Here is a 20237-nt window from a genome sequence, read left to right as displayed (position 1 = left end):
AACAACTTTGGATGCGATATTTGTATTGCTTTAAAACTCTGATTAGTGGTGTTGCACGTGCTTCTGTTAAAGTAGATCTCTTCGTCATCAGAAGTTGTGTAGACAACATTCGATCTTATGCGCTTGAACCCATAATCGGATGACATACGCATCGTAAGGCATGTATTGCGTGCGTCATTATGAGTTATGAACTGTGTTATTGTGATCGTTTAAGATACCAAGCGTTGCACGTTGTTAGTTTCCACATTTGTTTGCTTAACCGCTGAACGCACGCAGTTTTTCTTGCGTAGCTTGTTAAAAAAACTCATAATGCCATTATTAACTTGCCAGCATTTTCCTAGCAGTGCTGGCAACGCAAGTGAGCGTTGAAAGGGCATTTTCCAGTCTAAAGTATCTTATCCCCGCAAAGAGGAAACCTGTCTGAAGACACTCTAGAGGACATAACGATGGTCCATTGTAACCTGCCCTATACGGAGAACGATGCATGAGCTTCCCTTCTGACGTCTTCTGACGTCTATTATGTTATTTCTGTACGTTACAAAATTATGTTTTCTCGCATAGATATGATGGCTATATACACTTCTCCTCAAAGTAAAGGGGAAACAAAACTAACAGGCGAAAATTGGAGAAGTCTAGCACTCGCAAGTGAATATAATACGTATTTAAAGAGATTGAAACATTTATTTTACTGAAGAACAAGCTTTCGGACGGAGTCCGTCCTTCAAACTTCATGAAGGACGGACTCCGTCCGAAAGCTTGTTCTTCAGTAAAATAAAAATTTCAATCTCTTTAAATACTTATGTTAAAGGGGAAACAGTTCACAACGTTTTTGCTAATATATACTTGCAGTGCAGTCCTGCTTGGCTTTTCGAATAAAATTTCGTGCAACGGATAAATATGTTCATTTTTACCAGTTTGCTCTTTGTAGCTCATTGTGCAATACCCACGCAGCCTGCAGATATATCCTAAAGAAAACCGAAAAACTGTTCAACTGTTTGGTTACCGCAAATATTAAAACGGCGAATCCCGTAACCGAAACCGCTTTCAGAGTTCGGACATTGAACCGTAACCGTAACCGAACCGATACTCGCTTCGGTTTCAGTCCCTGCATGTACCACTATGTGCCATCATGTATATGTACCGCCATGTTTGTTTCTGACCAGCGGCATGGCCGAGCGGGTCCCGCTCGTTGGTGGTAGCCAAGGTCGTGCCGAAAACTGGGAGGTGGTGGGTTCGAATCCTACCGCCGCATGTGCTGTCTGAAGTTTTCCCTGGGTTTTCCGAAGACTTTCCAGACGAATGTCGGCGCAGTTCCCCCTGAAGTCGGTCCAGGACGCATACTAACACTCGTGTCCCCCACTCCTTCCTGCTGTCCTCTCTCCATCTGCCCACGTCCGTACGCAGCTCATAGCCACAGTTGCTTCGCGGCGCTAACACGGAGCTTAAAAATTTTTTTGTTTCTGTTAAAACCTTCGGTGTACACTGAGATATAATTCTGCTTCTGATTGTTTATTCATAGGCTTTCGTGGCCCCAGTGGAAAAGATTAGCACCCCTCTCAAGGACAGGTAGCTCTTCTCGTATTCCTTCTGAAGCAAAAGTGTACTGTTATTTGAGCTACAGAATCTCATATGTGCCTTACTAATAACCAGGCAAAAGTTCGCTTTAAAGCAGAAATATTTTTCACAGTGTGCATCGTTCTTGAAGATTGCGTAGCGTATTTTGAATTTGCCTTTTTGCTCGCAGCCTTCTGATCCTCGAAACAGATCATCACAGCATGACTGATTATCACGGGTCAGAGCAGTGAGTAACGAAGTAAACTGAAACTTAAGAGGGCATCCTTAAAATACAATTAGTCACTCACGGGTAGAGCTGTGTAAGTTACTCAGAAAAGGTTGCTGAGGAACAACAGCACCTCTTGGCGACGATGAAATGTCCCCCAGGGCCGGATGTGCTGGGGAGCTTTTCAACGCGTTGCCTCACCCCAGGACAACGCCGATGCAGTTACAGCTACATGACTCACAAAGTACAGGACAAGAAACCACAATATAATTCAGATACGGTTACAGTTACTCACGCAATGTAATTGAGTTACTCTTGAGCTATACTTCGTGCGGTGTTCGTTGAAAGTGGTCAGATGTTGCAACGTCTTCCACAACATATTTAAAAATAATGTTGTTCTTGCCAGAAGTCCATGACGAACTATAGATACAAATATTGACACGAACAGCGAAACTTACATGAACACCTGAACAGTAGCAATTTGTCGCTATGTGGATCTAGACGTGGTACTCATCATTAAACTGGTACCACAATAAAACAAATTTATGAAGAGTACATATAATCGATTGGGTGTGATGAGTGCCCACACGAACAGTTGCAACCTTGTTTCAGCCTGTTATGTTTTAAATGCATGCTAAATCCTGTGCAAGACCAGTAACTATAAGAAAAATGAAAAAAACTATCGCAGTAGAAAAGACTCAGCCTTTGGAAAGAGACAATACTGGAGACAGAAATTTAAAACATTATCGTTAAACCACTGTAGAAAGTAACTGTCCCCTGCGTACGGGTTAAGGCAAAATGTAATCGAATTACAATTACAGTTACTCATTTTAAAGTATTTAGGTACATTAATTAGTTGAATTACAACAACTTCATCACGTGTAATTAATTATTTCACAGCTCGCTCATGAGTTGGTTAGACAGCCAACGTGACGCCTAGAGTGAACACAGCTTCACTCGGAAGTCGCGTAGTGTATCGCTGGCTGTACTCGACGCAACCGGACATGCGCAAGGTAAGGATGTATTGAACATGCGATACTAAATACTCAAGGCACAATGTAATTAAGGTACAATACATATACTTGGAAAAGAAAGTAATTGGTAGAGTAGTAGGGGAAGGTGGGGCAAAATGAGGTACTTAAGGGAAAACGGAAGTTGTGACTACGGAAATGGAGGAGACACTCAAGTTTTTACTTCAGTGCACGCATGCATCGCTCCGCTATATGCTGATGATCGCACGGCAGCCAGAACAATCCCTGACGGCACATTCAATGCATTTACTAGGGGTATATCAAATGTCCCATTTTGCCTACCCCTGTGGGGCAAAACGGAGCAATGGGATGGGGAAGAATGGGGAGGGTTCACGTAAAGCCTCATGAAATTGATAAATACAAAGTATTGATTCGTTTATTCACTTTGAAAACTGCACGTGTTCTGTGAGCAACACTACATCGTAGCGCAAGTAAAGCAGACTCTGCTGAGACATAATAAGCCGTTACTTTGAACCACAAAAGTCACACACTAAATCATCGTCAGTTTCATCGGTGCCAGCGCATAGAACTCACTCAGCGCAGGTGCTCATGTTGAACGGATGCTGTATCATATTTCTTTCTGCGAGCTCGTACGCTAGTCTCCTGACCTCAGTGCTTGTAAACCCAAATAATAAGCTCTCTATTTCAACGATGTAAGTGACCAACTCTTCCTCTAGTTCAAGAGAAAGGATGAAGTTTCCGAGGTGCTTGACAGATCCGAGGGCCGTCTTGTTTGTTCCACGAACACGTCTTTCCGATGTAGTCTGTGGTACACCATATACCTTACTTCACAGCATCGATTGCTTCATCCATGCTTTTCGACGACCAACTCTGACGATCCGTCTTCCGCTTATAATGGCGTACCATCGTTGTCTACAGCAAAACGAGGCATCATAAAACACGCTGTGGGGTATATACCGACTAGGTCACTAAGTGCTTCCATAATATACGCAACGGGGTAAACTGATGTACTACCCCGTTATGCCTCACACTGTATATATAGTTCCCCATTATGCCTCTAGCCGGACGACGAGGCTTCTGTGCTCATTGCAATAACCACGTGTGCAAGTGGGCTCCATAGAATTTTGTGCACAAAGCCTTTCAGCATAAGATACCCCCGTAATAGGCGAAAGCAAAATGTGTGATGTTTACCATCGTCCTTTCAATTGGTCGTCTACATTTTAAGGAACACAACGTACAACACATTTCACTCACCTGTGAGCTCAACGGTGTCTCTTTGGCTGGACGGCCATTTGCAATGTGTTTGTGCACATGTGCTCTAAATGTTTCAACGTTCATCTCATACATGGCTCCAAGCGTTGAAGCTAGAAGGCCGATACCCCATTTTGCCCCACCTTCCCCTAAGTACCTTATGACGTATTCAAGATACATAATAAGATATACTTGAACGTCGGTCATCCAACTGTTTACTATTCTTTTGTTATTATTACGTTTATCACAGTGTTTTAGATGTATTTCCCGAATTGGCAGTTTTATGACTTGATGACGTTGTTTAACGTAGCTGTTGAAATAGTCTCCATACTTAGACACTTAGCTTAAAAGCCATTGATTTTTTAATGGAGCTTCCCGGTACAGGGAAACAACTGTGTAAGGAAACGAAACGAAACGAAAGGGATTGTGATGTTTGCTCTTTTGTTGTTGTTGTTGTTGTTGTTGTTGTTGTTTTTTTTTTGCCTAAGTACTCTACATGTCGCTTGCCTCCTGTTGTGAAAGCTTGACAAAGAGAACCATGCTATGGAGAGGTACACATCAATAGAGCTCTCTTGCCAGCTCTTCTTCTTTCACCGAAATCACTTTTGTGTAGTGTAACATTGCCCTTATTGCTTCCTGAAACGTAAATGTCTGTCTGTTTCACTTTGCATTTTTCGTCTTTGGTTACTTTTCACGATGCAACGACGTATGGGCACACCTCGCGGTTGATGTCGTCATTGCATAAGGTTGGCGCACGCCGATGCGCACACGAAACACAGACCGTGTATCCACCGTGAGATGCCGTTCGAACTAACGCGGAAGGCGACGGCCAAGCGCCAACCTCTGCGTAGCTCAACGTGACATAGAACGTTTCAGCGATTCGTCCTTTAGAGTTAAATATACAATAGCATTTCGCATGTGATTTGGCAGGTGAGCTGTCCTGGCAGTGAGCGATCGATGCTATGTATTGAGATCGGTGCGAGGTGACGTCGTAAAAGGCGTAAGGGAAACTAAACAGTCCAGCAAGCGCGAAACATCGGTCTGGGTGGGACACATTGGTGTGAAACTATTTTCGAAAATCCACGTTTTACTACCAAATTGTGGCTCGTCTGGCTTTCTCCTTCTTCCTTATTATTATTATTATTTTTTTTTTTTTTTTTTTTCATTTCTTAGAATCATACTCGTGAGGGAACCACTTGGACGAATATTGAGAAGAGTATCCTGGAAGGGGGAAATTTTCTGCTTCGAGGGGTAGGGCACTACGTAAGCTGCAGGCCTCAGACAGGCTGCAATGTGCTAGATATGCTGAATTGCTCTTTCGGCCGGTTTGTACATACTTGAAGGAAAGATAACATAAGTGCAATAGCTAATATAGCATAAGTGCAGACCAGACAGCCAAGTGTTGATTGTGTGACGTCGCCAGACTTGTAGGTATCTTGAGTACGTACTCAAAATACGGTATTTTTGGTACTCTACTCAATACTTTTTGCGACAGGTATTTTTAAAGTATTTAAAATACTTTTTTTTTTTTCAGTATTTGCTACTCAGTACTCAAAATACTTTCCTTCCTCGTCAAGCCGTATCCAGCACACTTCACCGCCGCGTCCAGATTTTCAGCTCACTGGAAATTAACCCCTTCTTTCCCTTTTTTTATTTGGGGGGGGGGGGGGGAATTCGCGCATATGTCATTTATCCTCCTGTACAATAGGTTGGTTCCACGCTTGGCCTTCTTTTCAATAGCCCGACGCCTTCGTCAGACAACGGTTCCTATTCATATTGCCAGGTGAATCCCCAGGGGATGAGGTACGAGAGCAATAAACAGCAAGGCAATAAACACGCACCAGAGGTTGAGCGACCCGAGCTGACATACAGGAGGAATTACGAAGTTTTGGGTCAGAACATACCACCAAAGTTTACTTGTGTTCACCAAAGTTCACCAAACATTACTTGACACCAAGCCCTTGCAAATAAAAGATACGCTTGAAGTTTATTCCTTTCATTTGTACGGCCGCGTTCAGAATATGCGTTTCACTTACTGCTAATACTAGAAGGAAGGGAGTTGCCTCAGGACAGAAGCCGCCGGCTTCTGTCCTGAGGCTTCTGTCCTGAGGCAACTCCCTTCCTACATTCTACCGGTTCGCTGGATTTCTACCCATCTATGCTAATACTAGAGTACTTTAAAGAGTATCTTAAATACTTCTTAGAATATTTAGTACTGTACTCAAATTACTTTCAGCTTTGAGTATTCTGTCCTCTATTTTAAATACTTTTTACGCGGAGTATTTATTATCCTATTTTAAATACTTTTTACGCGGAGTATTTATTATCCTATTTTAAATACTTTTCCACAGTAGTTTGTACATGTCTGGACGTCGCAGACGCAGTGTAGTCGTGTCCGTCCGTAGCTGTCCCGTAGTCGCAAAGTCCTGGAAGCGACTTTGGCTCGGTCTGGACGCACGACCTTTTGATGTTGTACAAGGTTTGGTTTGCTAGCCAGCCCAACACCAAGTGGTTGTATTGCAAGCGCTGGTAAGGCTTCTTGACGAAACCCAAAGTGTGTGCCTGTGCTAAAGTGCATGGATCAACTTTCAGCCTCTTGTTAGTTTCTTTATTTTTCATTCTAAATTTTCTTAAGGCCTCGTCGCTGCGGACGTCCTAATTTTTCTTTTTCTTTTCATGGTCATCATCGCGACCAGTAAACCCTGAGCGTGAGTAGCAAGTACCTGAGAGATATAAAACCCGCGCTGGCTTTCATTTTCCTTTTCTTCTTCTGGCCTGGCGGCAATACGTGGAGATAAATGTCTTCTCTGCCTTACTGTGCGTTTAGTGATAATTTAGTGCGCAGGTATTTTTATGGTGTCCCAATCTCATGACCTACAGAGATGCCAAACATGTACATTCTGGATGTCACCAAATACGCCATATAAAGAATTATTGTTGCCCATACTACTCGGTATAGCTCGTACACCTAGCCCATACTTATTCATCGTTTCGTCCTACAGTGCTCGCACGTCAGAGTTCTCCCCCTCCTCTCCCCAGTCATCTGCTCATTTCTCTCTCGGCAGGCATGAGCCTTCCTTCTCCTTCTGTATTGAATTCTCTTCGGTGGTGCATGTGGCGCCATCATCTGACCACTCCTTACACTTTCTGGTGTCAGAAGTTCCCGTGATGCACACCAGAAGGCCGAATATGTGCTTGCCGGCTTGCTGAGCTTGCCGAGGATTCGGCAAATGAGATGGCAACTCGGTATTGTTATTGCATCTGCGTTGTCATTTCTATTGCATGGGGATCGTGCGCCATTGCTGACAGTCGTTTTGTAGGAAACGAACACGAGACGGTACCAAATACAAAATACTGTTTGACCCCCTCTTGTGGTCGCTTCTGTCAAGTTGGCCATGCTTCTCTTCATCACGTGACCTGTTGAGTTTCGGTTTGCTTCAGCACGTGCTTGCACTACTATGGCTTTACTTGCGGCTCACTTTTTTATTATTATTCTTTTTCTTTTCTTTTTTTTTTTGTTCAACTGTATTGCAAGGTGCATCAATAATGGAGAACAAGAAAAACATCGTAGCAGTCATCTAAATTTACGTGGGCCGAACAGTACATACTGCTAATGTTTTTTATGTCCTTGCTATGCCGTGATAAAGTAAAGCGTTTCGCCGTTCAGTATCCTCCACAAGCACCCTTTCCACTACCCTCTGGATTTAAATGCCCTTCTAAACACTGTGTTCGCTCAGCCAACACCGTAGGTTGCAAGGTTAATCGAAGACAATGTGGTGGTGGTGGTGGTTATGAAAGGGCTCGCCGCTGTCGGCCCCAGAGAGGTGGGCAACGTCACGACTGACGCCGCCGGGAATGTGCGTCCTGGGGCGACTTCTAAGGGAACTGTGCCGACATATGTCTGAAAGCGTCTGAAGAAACCCCAGGAAAAACCCCAGAGACTACAGCTGGCACTGGGATTCGAACCCGGTTCCAAAACAAGTATACATACCTTTGACTAGGCATAGCTGTGTCATTGCTGATGCTTCCCCAAACGAGACTATGTTCCACGAGAGCATGACAATTTATGGAATAGTGATCGTAAAGAGTGTTTTGGCAACAAATGCCAACTCCTTGGATTTTGTATCGTTTTTTGGTCTTTCTGGCGGGTAGTATTTTGGCGGGTGTTGCAAGATGTTAACGGCATCATGGGGCTGTGGGGGATGCTGGGAAGATCCCTGAGCTCGCTCCCATAGGGAAAAGCGGTAAGGCCATTTCCATAGTACTCCATGAGGGCCGCGGCTCGCACCAAAATGGCACAAATAGACTGTGTATCGCTGATTTAAATTATATCTGGGCACTGCTATTGCTACAGGACGATTTTAAAAAAACACAACACGAACGGTGCAAGGATATTACTTTCCCCAGGAGTAGAACCAAAGAGGTACAGACTGCGGTCAAGATATGCGGCAGTTTAACCTAGGTGGCGTTGGTTTAGCGGGGACTTGGGGTACGTCGCGGCGACATTAGCGAAGGAGCCCCCGTCAAATCAAATAGGACGAACGGTGCCCTATGGTTTCTGACTGTTGCTTTGACTTTATCACAGTTGTGAGCAGTTATTTGTGCTCTGTTACCTTATGTACCATGTTTGTATGCACATCGCGAACTGTTCACCGTGCACATCGCGCAAGAAAGTTCATTTCCTCACCTACGTACGTCTACCATCATTGCAGGGCCAGAGGCAGAGTATTACCAATGGGACACTAATATCACCTTGGGGGGGGGGGGGGGGGGGCTTGCTCATTTTATAGAGCGTGGTATGTATGATACCTTATACAGGACATTTACCGTCGTACAAATGGTCAAGCCTATTAGGAGCTGGCATTCTACACCCCTTACACCTCCTGGAAGGCCTTGGCGATGTCAACCAATAGATGATGTCATTTTAAGCTCCGTCAAGGGAACTGCGCTCACAGCTCGTCTTGCCAGTCACACAACTAGGACCACTTCTGTAGTCCTATAGTTCCTCGCAACCCAAGGCACCGCGGGTGTACATGAACGGGGCTTCTTTTGTTGACAATGTAGTGAATGGAGTGGCGTATAAGTGTGTGAGCGAAGAGGAACTGGAGTAATGTAAAAAAAAAAGTGTTAAATATGGAGCGGAATAGCACGAAGGGATTTACGGTCTGAGGAATGTGTGACCGATGGCTTCATGGTGCGTCCAAACTTTATGAACGTGAATTAGGCTGTTAGTGTTATTCGACACCGTCTTCGTTTCACATCTGCTGTCACGTCGAAATGCAGAAATCTGCTCCCAGAGTGGTGTGCTTGACATCAGCAATACGGATTTTCCATATTGGTGGTGTGAAAGCACGCCGGGTTATGTAGAATGGCACGAGCCTCCAGCTGCTGCCTCACTGGCTTCACCTGGGAGATTTCCTTAATTGCGACAGGACTTACTTTCTTGCATCAGACACAAGTAATTCCCTCCGTGTAATTCGTCACATAACATTCGCATGAGACATCTCTGAGACTCCAGGGGCGCGTTGGTGGCATCGTCAGAAGCTCGCAGCATCGTAACGCTGTGCGTGCTCGTGCAAGGAGCGGCGTAACGATTCTGTGACCTGCAGGCGATGCCAGCAATGTGCCCCAGGTCATAGGACACCAGGGTAACCGACGCAGTTCCTAGGGCACCGCGGTGCTCTCAACATATGCAACATGATAGATCCGGAGTAGCAGGCTGCCGTTTAAAGTCGTAATGTAGAGATGTGCGTTCTTCAAGATCGTGGCTTCTCTTGAGATATCAAGCCTAGCAAGCGAAGTAATTTGGCTGATCACATTACACTGTTCTATGAAGGAAGCAAGAAAGCCTCCTTTTCGCCGTTGCAACAATTCAAGTTTCCAGATAGGGAGATCGAGACGCTGCCTCTTCCGCTGCATCATCATTTTCAGTTGGATGCATACCCCCCCCCCTTTCAATGATGATGATACTACGTGTCCGCAGATTGTCATCCATTACAGGAGGGACACAGTGTGGCGCGACATTCCGCGCCTTATACCTAACCCAGACCGTTGCACGAGGCTCAATCGGCCAGGTTTCCCATTTTTCTGTCCCCGTCAAGATTACAACTGATCACGGACGACAATCTAAATGACACCTCTTCTAGCACCTGCGGGCTTTTCGAAAACGCACTGCACTTGAAGACAACGGCATATCATATCACCAAGCCGCTAACGGCCTAGTCGAACGATGCCATAACGACTTAAAGTGCCACTAAGGACTAAATCTCTTGTCTTCAGAATCCTACCGAATTTATGTCATTGCAATCCACATGTGTCACATAGTATTCTCCCAAAACATTGTTTCTCTATGAGATATGACGTCATACGGTGCCCAATCTGGTACGCGTCTGGCAACATCGCACCTGGGGTGGAGGAGGGATATGTTTAAAGCTCAGCTACGCCGATTTTCGAGTGTTACAGAATGGAATGGTACTCACACGATGTGTTCATAAGGGAACACTGATTATGTATGCAAAATAGTTATCCCAAACTCCTCGCGGTTTTCCGAAAAAGCGAATTTTTAGTTTCACTGACATCCCGTCTTGTGACCCGCAAACCCTGTGTCGACGACACATTCGTGGTCTGCCCGCGCTCCGGCTTGGCATGACTTTTGGCTTGGTTTCTTCCGCCAAGCCGGCCAGTTTCTTCTGCCGAGCCGTCTGCTGCGCAGATTCACATTGGGGAAGTGATAAACAGTTCGCTATTAGAGAGCCAGTACATTTCTGGACTTCACTAAACCCACGAGGAACGTGAGTTTTGCTTCCTTCGACTGCAAAGCATTTGCTAGGCCAGTACAGTCTTCCTGGTGTGATTCGTGTTCTGTGCTGTGTGCCGAGAATGCGTGAGGGTTTTGCTCCCGTCTGCAAGAACACTTCAGCATGCAGTTCCAATGTTTCAAACCACAATTTTCTGAAAGGCGAAAGAGAAATCTATTGCAACAATGGGTTACAACTCCGACTGGGTGCCACCTTCGAAAGCAGCGATTTGATCTGTTCATCTGGCTCATACGAATGTTACGGAAGCAATGCGCAACTTGTTTCACAAGAAGCCGAAGATGTCTCGTCCGGGATGCTGTGCCAACCTTATCTGCAGCAGGAGATTGCAGGGGCAGGACTAGGCAGCAGATAAAGGTAAGACGCGTAATGTTAGACAAGTCAGTCATTCGGTGCAAATTGCATCACGTAGAAGAGAAAAATACGCTATCTGTCAGTTACTGCTTCATCCTTTAGAGATTACGCCCCAGTGTATTCTCAGTACAGAATTGGAATTGCCTTATTTGTTAAATGATTTCGCAGGCATTCTGGCACCACCGAAAAGCTTGCACTCCGCGTCTCAACTATCACCGTCTGGGTTTCAAGCTGAAGGCTGTCGCCAGTGCCAACCAGTCGCCCCTTCAAAGTTCATCTGTTTTTGTTGACGAAACAGTAACACCTGGTACTGAGACATTTCATTTTCTGATTAACCAAGTGCATTCCATCACTTGTGCTCGACTTCTTGTGTTCGTATACCCTTGCTGTTGCTCGCTAGCTTAGAGCAACCATGCCTGAGGTGCCAGCGCTTTCAGAGTACATTCAAGCAGTATCATCGTATCATATGCACGGCAGCACATCTTGTGTATTTTGAGTAAGGTATAAATTCAATGTTGGCTCAGCTGTTGTATTTTGGTCACAAATAAGGTGTTCTTCCAGAGTGCTCAAGGGCAGTTCAAGCAGTTTCATGTGTGCAACAGCACATGCTTTTTCTCAGTTTTGACTAAGGTAAATCGAAATCTTCCAGTTGATGTCTTTCGGTCATAAATTATGTTTTTCGAGACATTCCAACAGCATCATGTGTGCAACAGTATATACTTTTTCTCGGGTGAAGTAAGCCGTGGTGTTCTGGCAGTGCAGCTGAAGCTTTTGTTGCATTCAAGTGGTATCATGTATACAAAAACTTGTTTTATGCCTTTCTGTAGCTGCTGTACGAATATTGTGAGTACAAAGACATTCCTGCAGAACATATCGGAGCATCTTGTGTGTTATTGTTTGTATCATCTGCAGCAGTATGTTGATAATGTTAATTATTCAATGACTTCAGCTAACATTTACATTCTTACTTCCAGGTAAACCTGTCACGCAGATGCCCTACCCCTTGGTATGCATAGTTCAAGATTGTACCGAAACAATCCACCTGGAGCATTATTCTTTTTGGACTCTAAAAACTAAAGCAACAAAATGCTGAGACCAGTATAGGGGGAAAGAGGGGCAAAAGTCAAGGCCACTGGCTCATTTTGGGTCTTTTTGGTGCAAAGATGGGCCGATATTGAGGTAATTTGGCCAGGGTTTTGTCCGACTTAGCAGGGAAAACCCTATCCTACTTCCAAGATAGGGAGGTGTCCGACATAGAGAATTTCGTCCCCATGTAGTTTCAATGGGAGCCTGCCCGTGCAATGAAATCATGGGGCGTTGTCCGAGGTAGGGAGGTGTCCGGCTTTGGAGGTTTTACTGTACTATAGAGCATTCTACATCATGTAATCTAACAGTTGTTCACGTTTGGATATTTTAACCATGGAATTTACCCTGCATGCACCATACCATATCCAAACACGAACAACTGCTAGAGAGCAGCATGTACTGTTTCCGTATAGCACTTATGGCTTGCGTCCTGTGATCGGAAACAGTGGTGTCTTTTTTCTGCTACAACCAGTAAACTACAGTAAAGATTTAGAAATACTGTGTCACACCATAAAGCACTATGGGAAATGGCAGTTTGAAAAACTGGAGAAGACTGTCATTAGAATGGGGGACATGTTCTACGGTGAATTTTTTTACAGTGCATGTGCTGTACCACGTAATGCACTGCAGGCCTACCACAGTATGGTCACGCTCTTAATTCTGCTATGCTTAAAAAAGGAATGTGTGCATTTCTTGTACTAACTTCCCCTTATGCAAGGTTGTAGAAAAATGTTTTCAGTTAATGGGGAGGGAGAGGACATCATTCTGGAGTCTCGTTGACCTACAATGTGTTGTGTGTGAAGGTCATTTTGAAGAGTGTAGGTGGTACAAGACTGTGTTCCCACATTCTTGGCTGTGTTGACTAATAACCATAATAAAGTAGAGGGTTATTTGTTGCTTCATATATTTGTGTCATGGCAAAGTATGTAGATATGCATCTGTCTCAACATGCAGGTGACAAAACTGCTTTTTATGCCTAAGCTATGACAAATAGTTGTTTGTTCAGCACCACTAATCATGTGCCGGCCTCCATGACATGTCTGTGACATTCCAAAGTGATTAACATGTCCCATAGATGTGTGCAATGCTGAAGATGACTGTGTACCTTCTATGGATTCTTGATTCAAGAAAAGTACTGTGTGATTTGCTAACAGCGCCTGGCTGTACCTTCACAATTCTACATAAAAATATGTAAAGCTTGCCGAAGGAAACATCATGAAGGTCCATAGCGAAAAACCCTGAGACGAAGGATAGGAAGGGACATACACAATGTCTCAACATAGCGTGTTTATGTCCCTTCTTGTATCTCCTCTTCAGGTCTCGCCTTCATGGACACTATCACCAGCTCGCTTGCTGTTGAACCGTTCTTTCAACGATAAGGGTCACTTTCATGGGCTGGATGGCAGCCAACATGCTGTCAATAAAAAGAATAATGGAAGGAGCTCAATATGATCCTTATGCTGTGCGTGGTCACTGCTTTCTGACAAATGGTGACTTAGAATTTCAGGACAGTGCCTGCAGTGGTAGTATTCTTGTGTTCTCACCCTTGACGCCCATTGTGTGTCATCGGTCACCTGTAATCTGCTAATACGCACATAGCTAAAACAAAGTATATTTGTATTTCTTTGAATACAGTTGGTACAGCACATTGTTTTTTACATATTCTTTGGAAAATATAAATAAAAAGTTCTCTACTCTCCAAGTCTCCTGTCAGCTCTACAGAGCAGCTTCGAATTTCACTAGAAGCCACGTGTGAAACCTGGACCAACTAGTGGTGAAGGTCCATATAGGTCATAGATAGATACTATTATTATTATTAGATCATAGGTCAGGCTTAGGTCCTGGTTGGTAGCAACGCATTTGAATCTTATTAAAAATTGGTGTAGGAGATGACCAACATAACTAAATACACCAACTGACTCTCACAAATGTTGTGGTGTTATACTTTTGAAACCACATTAATACGCCGCAGTGGTCTTTTCTCCTTTGTTCCTTTTAACCTAGAAATATTAGGTTTTCGGCATCACCAGCCTTAGTTGCTGAGCATGCAGTTATTTACGTTGAGCACTGCAGTTTCATATTTGTTTCTCTGAACAAGCAAGCCCGCTTCCTCATTGTGATAAAAGTCTTTCAGCTTTCATAGGGCATTTGTGGACAAGGAAAACATTTGGACTATTGCGTATTTTGCTATGAAGTGCACCATACAAGGCAGAGGACACCATCAACCATTTCCACCAAGGTTATTAAATTTGTGATAAAGTACATATACCTTTTGTCACTGACTAATTTGGTGGCAAAGTTATTTGAGTGGCAGTTGTGCGATTTTAAGCACATATTTAAAAAAATAGGATATGGGAAGTGCTGACTGGTTGAACATGTGGAGTACCCAATATAATCATTGTGGGTTTACGTCGCGAGACAACTGAGTGTGGAATACACAGCACAGTGTAATGTTCCTTATTCTGGCAATGTTAGCATGGTTCAAGAAGTGGGAAATGTTGCACTACCCTTAATAACATCTGTTGGGCCCAGCAAACAGGATACACACACCCTGATCTGAAGACACTATGCCTAACTCAAAAGCAATAGACCCGTACGTGTTTATTTGCGAAACTATTATGAATGAAATATGGCCTGTGTGGTATAGAACAATGCACACACTCAAGTAAACATGCAAAAAATACGTATAAGGTCTCTCGACCTACATGCCGCGATGCGCTCTACGAGCTAAACAACACACTACAAAGCTACATCCAACACTTTTTGTGCGGGGCAACTCTAATGAGCACTTTCATATAACCGACGAATGGTTCAACGAATGCAGTTCGAGTGGTCACGACACATTCCTACGTCGTTCATTGCAGTAGCGCTATGATGCTGCACAATATATGTATCTCGTGTAACAAGCCTGGCAATCGCGCGATGTGCATGGGCAGAAATACGGCCTTCTTTCTTTGAAGACCAGTCCTCTGCAGGTATATGCTCAAACAATCAACAAGTCTCACGTTGTTGCTCAATCGCTCCCATTCCTGCACTTGTAGTAAAAGCAGCAAACGGGTTGACGTGAATGGCAGCTGAACGGTTGAACTGCGAAGTTCTCGAGCACATAATCACAATTTCACGCCGAAAATGATGTTGAGGTGAGTTCGCGGTTGCTGTTTCCGTCGTTCAATAGTTCTCGGGATTACCTCGGACGAAACGCTCATCGTAGCCGGCGGCCATGACTGGATTTCCTCGCAAACGGGAGAAGACGCCAGGGAAGTCAGAGAAAGCCTCAGCTTTCATCCAATCAGACGCACGATTCTCTATCTACGTAGATGGAGCAGGTCTATCCCATCTACGTCACCAAAATGGCTGCGCCCATGGCTTGTTTTGGTTTCTTTGATGAATTAATTTTCGTAATAGGAAGACAAAATTGAGAAACGAAGATGCGTTTCAGGGGCAGTTGGATGTGCTCGTTCTGAATATCACAACCGTTTCAACACATCGGGAAATCGGCGTAGCTGACCTTTAATGCTGCTAAAAAAAGAGAAAGCAGAAGCGCTCCTGGGGGCTTCATGGCTAACGCGGCTAACGGGCTAACGATAGGGGCGAGGCGCTCGCTAACTTCGACACGTGACACGTATTCACGTGACGTGTGAGCCACCCCTTTCGTTAACGGAACACTGACGTAATCTCTGGCAGTAGTAACGAGCTAGTGAGCTCGTTAACCATTCGTTCAAGCGATTCGTTAATATCTTCAGTTTGGTCGCGTGCCTCGGCCTAGTCGCGACGCTCGAAACGCGTTAACTGCGACACGTGACGAAGTCCACGTGACTTGTGACATCTTTGTTTTAGTTGACGTGACAGTGGCGTAATCTGCTGCTTGTCTAGCGATCTATCGAGCTGGTCTGCATAACGGGTCATCAACACACTCGTCAAGTCGTTAAGTATAGGTTCAATGATGGTGACTTCTTGTGTTAGACAGACCATTTCCACACCTACTTAACGAAGAAATGCATGCAATACAGGCAGAATTCTTTTATTTTGGGAATTGGATGATGTGCTACGCTTTTTCCGTTTACCGTGGAATTTTAGACGTTACTGTTTCCAGAGAGGAAAGTGCTGGAGCGCGAGCTAGCTCCGGTTAAGTTTCTAAGTAGTCGTTGGAAACCTAACCGTACGTCTGACATAAAATGGTAAGGCAGAACACAGGTGGACGGGGACGCGACGTACCTTATGCCATCACGCCACGCGAGGCACTGTTCACGATTTGCGGCAGCATTCCGCATACATGGCCCGTTCGTTTCATGCTTTGTTTGCCAACAAGAAGCAATCCATATATGTTTGGCACTTAGATTTCATTTGCGAGAAACTGAGAAGGAAGAAGGGAAGGAGGAAGAAGAAGGCGGTAGCTGAGGAAGAACAATGGAAGCCCAACTATACCACAACAAAGAGAACACATGAATCATATTGGCAGAAGGAACGGCACTCTCGTCACCAGACCAACCAGACCGCTATTTGCTGACGCTCGTGACGTTATAGCACGTAAGGACATACCCTCCTATATACTACGCAAGATAGCGGAGGGCTTCTTCGCTTGGAAGATAACCCAATCGGCTAACCGTGCACTTCGAAGCCGAAGGCGTCAGGATCCTTTCCAATTAGACGAGATATATTTCGTTAAGTTGTCTCGCCTGTCTAAGAGCGTATTCTGAACTGTATGCCTGCCCAGTGCAGTGATGTCACGGACCTAACGAGCCGTTAATCAGGGTTAGCGATTGTACCCCAGACATACCCCAGCACACAATATTTAACCCATATTCGCTGGTCATTGGCGATACGGGTCCAATATGGGACCTATTTTGCCATGGTCTTCCCCATATGTGCTCAAACATGGCAACATGGGCCCCATATTGCCCGTGTACACCCCGTTTTGACTGAAAATGCAATAAATGGTACGTACCTGTGCTGTACAAATGCCCAAGCAGCACGGCAAGATTGGACGTTGAAGCGTGTGAAATGCCCAATTCAATACGTCGTTACATCCAACAACTTCCCAGTCAACGTACGTGGCAATCCCACTATAACATACACTGGAACTCAACAACTCAAAGTTACACTTGCTGCAAACAGCCGCCATCTTGTTTCGCGATGCCAATGCCAATCGGTCGAACCGACTGAGGGCGTGGTCGTTTGAGCGAAATCACGCGTCCTACAACTAATGCGCATGCGCGACACCCGGGTCGGACGTTTCATTCGTGCTAAAATGTCGCTGGTTCTTCTAATGACAATGGAATCGCAGCAGGTCAAGTAAAATACATAACGTTTGATAGGAAGGCATGTCTCTTCTGTAACGCTAGGTCCTTTCAAGTTACTGCAGGCAGTGTGATTTGCTGAGGCGTATGTCCGACACCGTCACGAAAGTGTTCCTCTCTTTTGTACTCTAGGAGCGGGCTGGAAAATTTTGGTTCCTACACTAGTTGAAACTGCTCTTCGTTTTCTGGGCGAGGGCAGAACTATTTTTGAAATGTGATGTGAGCAAGCTTTCGCTTGTCCCATCCTACAGCTGGCAATACGACATTGGCAGTTCCGTGGGACTGCCTGGGTCCTTCAGCAAGACGGGCGTAGCACCTGTTCTTCGTTTTTAGGGCGATGCAGTGTTGTTTTTGTAACGCTATGCAGCGTGGATCAATAAGATCTCCAGAAATGAAAAAGCAAAAAGAAGAGAGGAGTAATATCTGTGGTACATATTATACCCGATAATGCTTTATTATTACACGAACTCCCCGTTGGCGTTATCACGGAAATATTGACGCGATATGGGCAAAATGGGCTTGCCAATATGGAGCCTGGCTGCACTCCCCATATTGGTCCCATATTGGCAGTCCATATGGGTCCAATATTGGCGTGCTGCTTGGGTATTGTCGCTAAGGTCGTCCGTTTCGTTAGGCTACCGATTCGTTAGATCGTATCGGCTCGTTAAATCGATAAGCGTAATGCGATTACGGTCGATTTCCGTCTCTTCACCACAGCTGCTGGCAGTCCTCCAACGTTGGGCGGAGAGCGGAGGCACAGGCTGTTGCTAGGAGGGAAACACCAGAGCTCTCTATGACGTCGCCTACTCTACATCTGCACTGTTAAAACTGAGGGGGGGTAATGGCACAATAGGCTCGCCGTTGTTGGCCACATAGAAGTGGGCGTCGCCACAACCATAGAAAAAAAAAACACAAAACACAAAGAAAGGACGGACGGATGGAGGATAGAGGAGGATGAAGGATGGGGATGTGGTGAGGGTGCACGAGTTCGTCGGGGAGAGCAAAGTAAAACAGAACTTCACCACATAGAACGCTCCAAGCCAACCACCTTTCCTAATCATATCATTCTGTGTCCTGATTTGATTAAAATGGAAGGAGGCGCCCTATCTGGGACACATTATGCATGTCCTAGGTAGGCGGAATGGTGGTTGGTTAGCAGCGTGCTATATGGTGAAGTTAGGTTTTAACAGACGGGTTTTCCTCAGACGCTTTCAGACATATGTCGGCACAGTTCCCTTAGAAGTCGGCCCAGGACGCACATTCCCCCAGGGCGTGAGTCGTGACGTTGCCCACATACGTGAGGCCGACAACGGCAAGCCCTATCACCACCACCACCACCTAGGTTTTAACAGTGTAGAAGAAACCGAAACTACGAATTGAGTTTTTCTTTTTCTCTTTTCTCGAAAATTTGTGGAAGCCTGTAATGTTCCCTGATGGCGTTTATGGTTTGTGCACTTAAGTGTGCAAACCATAAATGCATCCATAAATGCATGCAACCATAAATGCATGAACATCATTTGTTTAGTCCGGGACTTTAAATCGGCCTTGCCGGACAACACTGTGACAATGCGAGCTTTTTGATAAAATCGGTTTCACGAACTTTTTCCAATTTTTCACACACCACACACACAGACACAATTTTTCACCCAGATTCTAGAGGGATATTCTTTTTATATGAGATAGTACAAGGTTATCATATAGACCCTTTCGCGACGCCAGGGTGCGCCAACGCGCCACAGCTGGATGTGCGTCCCGCTGGTCTTCCGGTTACAGCTGTTGTTTGCAAAGACACTTTTGACAGCTCCACGCCGCCAGGTAGCGCCAGCGCACGTTAACCTGTTTTGTTCCCCGTAGGTCTTCCGGTTTGCACCGTTTGTTTGCAAACAGTGAAATGGTCTATACTTGCACACGATTGAAGTGAGATTTCTGGAAGGGTGACAAGGGAGATAAACTTGTTGCTTGATTGCATTCACCGGTCAGGGCTTCTGTCAGGGCTTCAGGGCACCGGTCACCATGGGCAGGGCTTCTTCGTTGGGGCCACGTGGTTGGGGCACAACACAACGTTTCCCAGGGTTCACACAGGTATCATCACTCCAAGTATCATCACTCTTCACAGCAAGACTCATTAAACACTTCCGACGGATGTTCGCTACAGGCTTCCCGAAATGATTGTCACAGATAGTCGCCGAGACGCGAAAAATTTGAAAACTGAATGGAATTGAGCACATGTTCGCGCCAGTTTAAAACAATCCACTATAGAGAACAAAATCGTTCGAATGATGATTGGCTAGGAACTTGTTGTGCGGTGAAGTTCTCTCGCCATCCCGGTGCCGGCTGTGCTGTCTGGGGTTTTTCCTGGGTTTTCCTCAACGCTTTCATACATATGTCGACACAGTTAACTTAGAAGTCGGCCCAGGACGCACATTCCCCCAGGGCGTCAGTCGTGATGTTGCCCACGTCTGTAAAGCCGACAACGGCGAGCCCTTTCACCAGCACCAGCACCACCACCACCGCCATCTCCCTTGCCATTGTTTAAGGCTAGCGTTGAACTCTCGGCACACGATAAGGGGGCTGGGCACTTTCCTCAAAGAAGACTTGTAGTATAACCCAATGTTTGCTTAAACATGCTGAAGGGGAAAGATCCTACATTCTAAAAAACAGA

The sequence above is a fragment of the Ornithodoros turicata genome, chromosome 1 (genome assembly GCF_037126465.1).
Source record: "Ornithodoros turicata isolate Travis chromosome 1, ASM3712646v1, whole genome shotgun sequence".
In the NCBI taxonomy this organism is placed as follows: Eukaryota; Metazoa; Arthropoda; class Arachnida; order Ixodida; family Argasidae; genus Ornithodoros; species Ornithodoros turicata.
Note: the sequence above shows the minus strand (reverse complement) of the source record.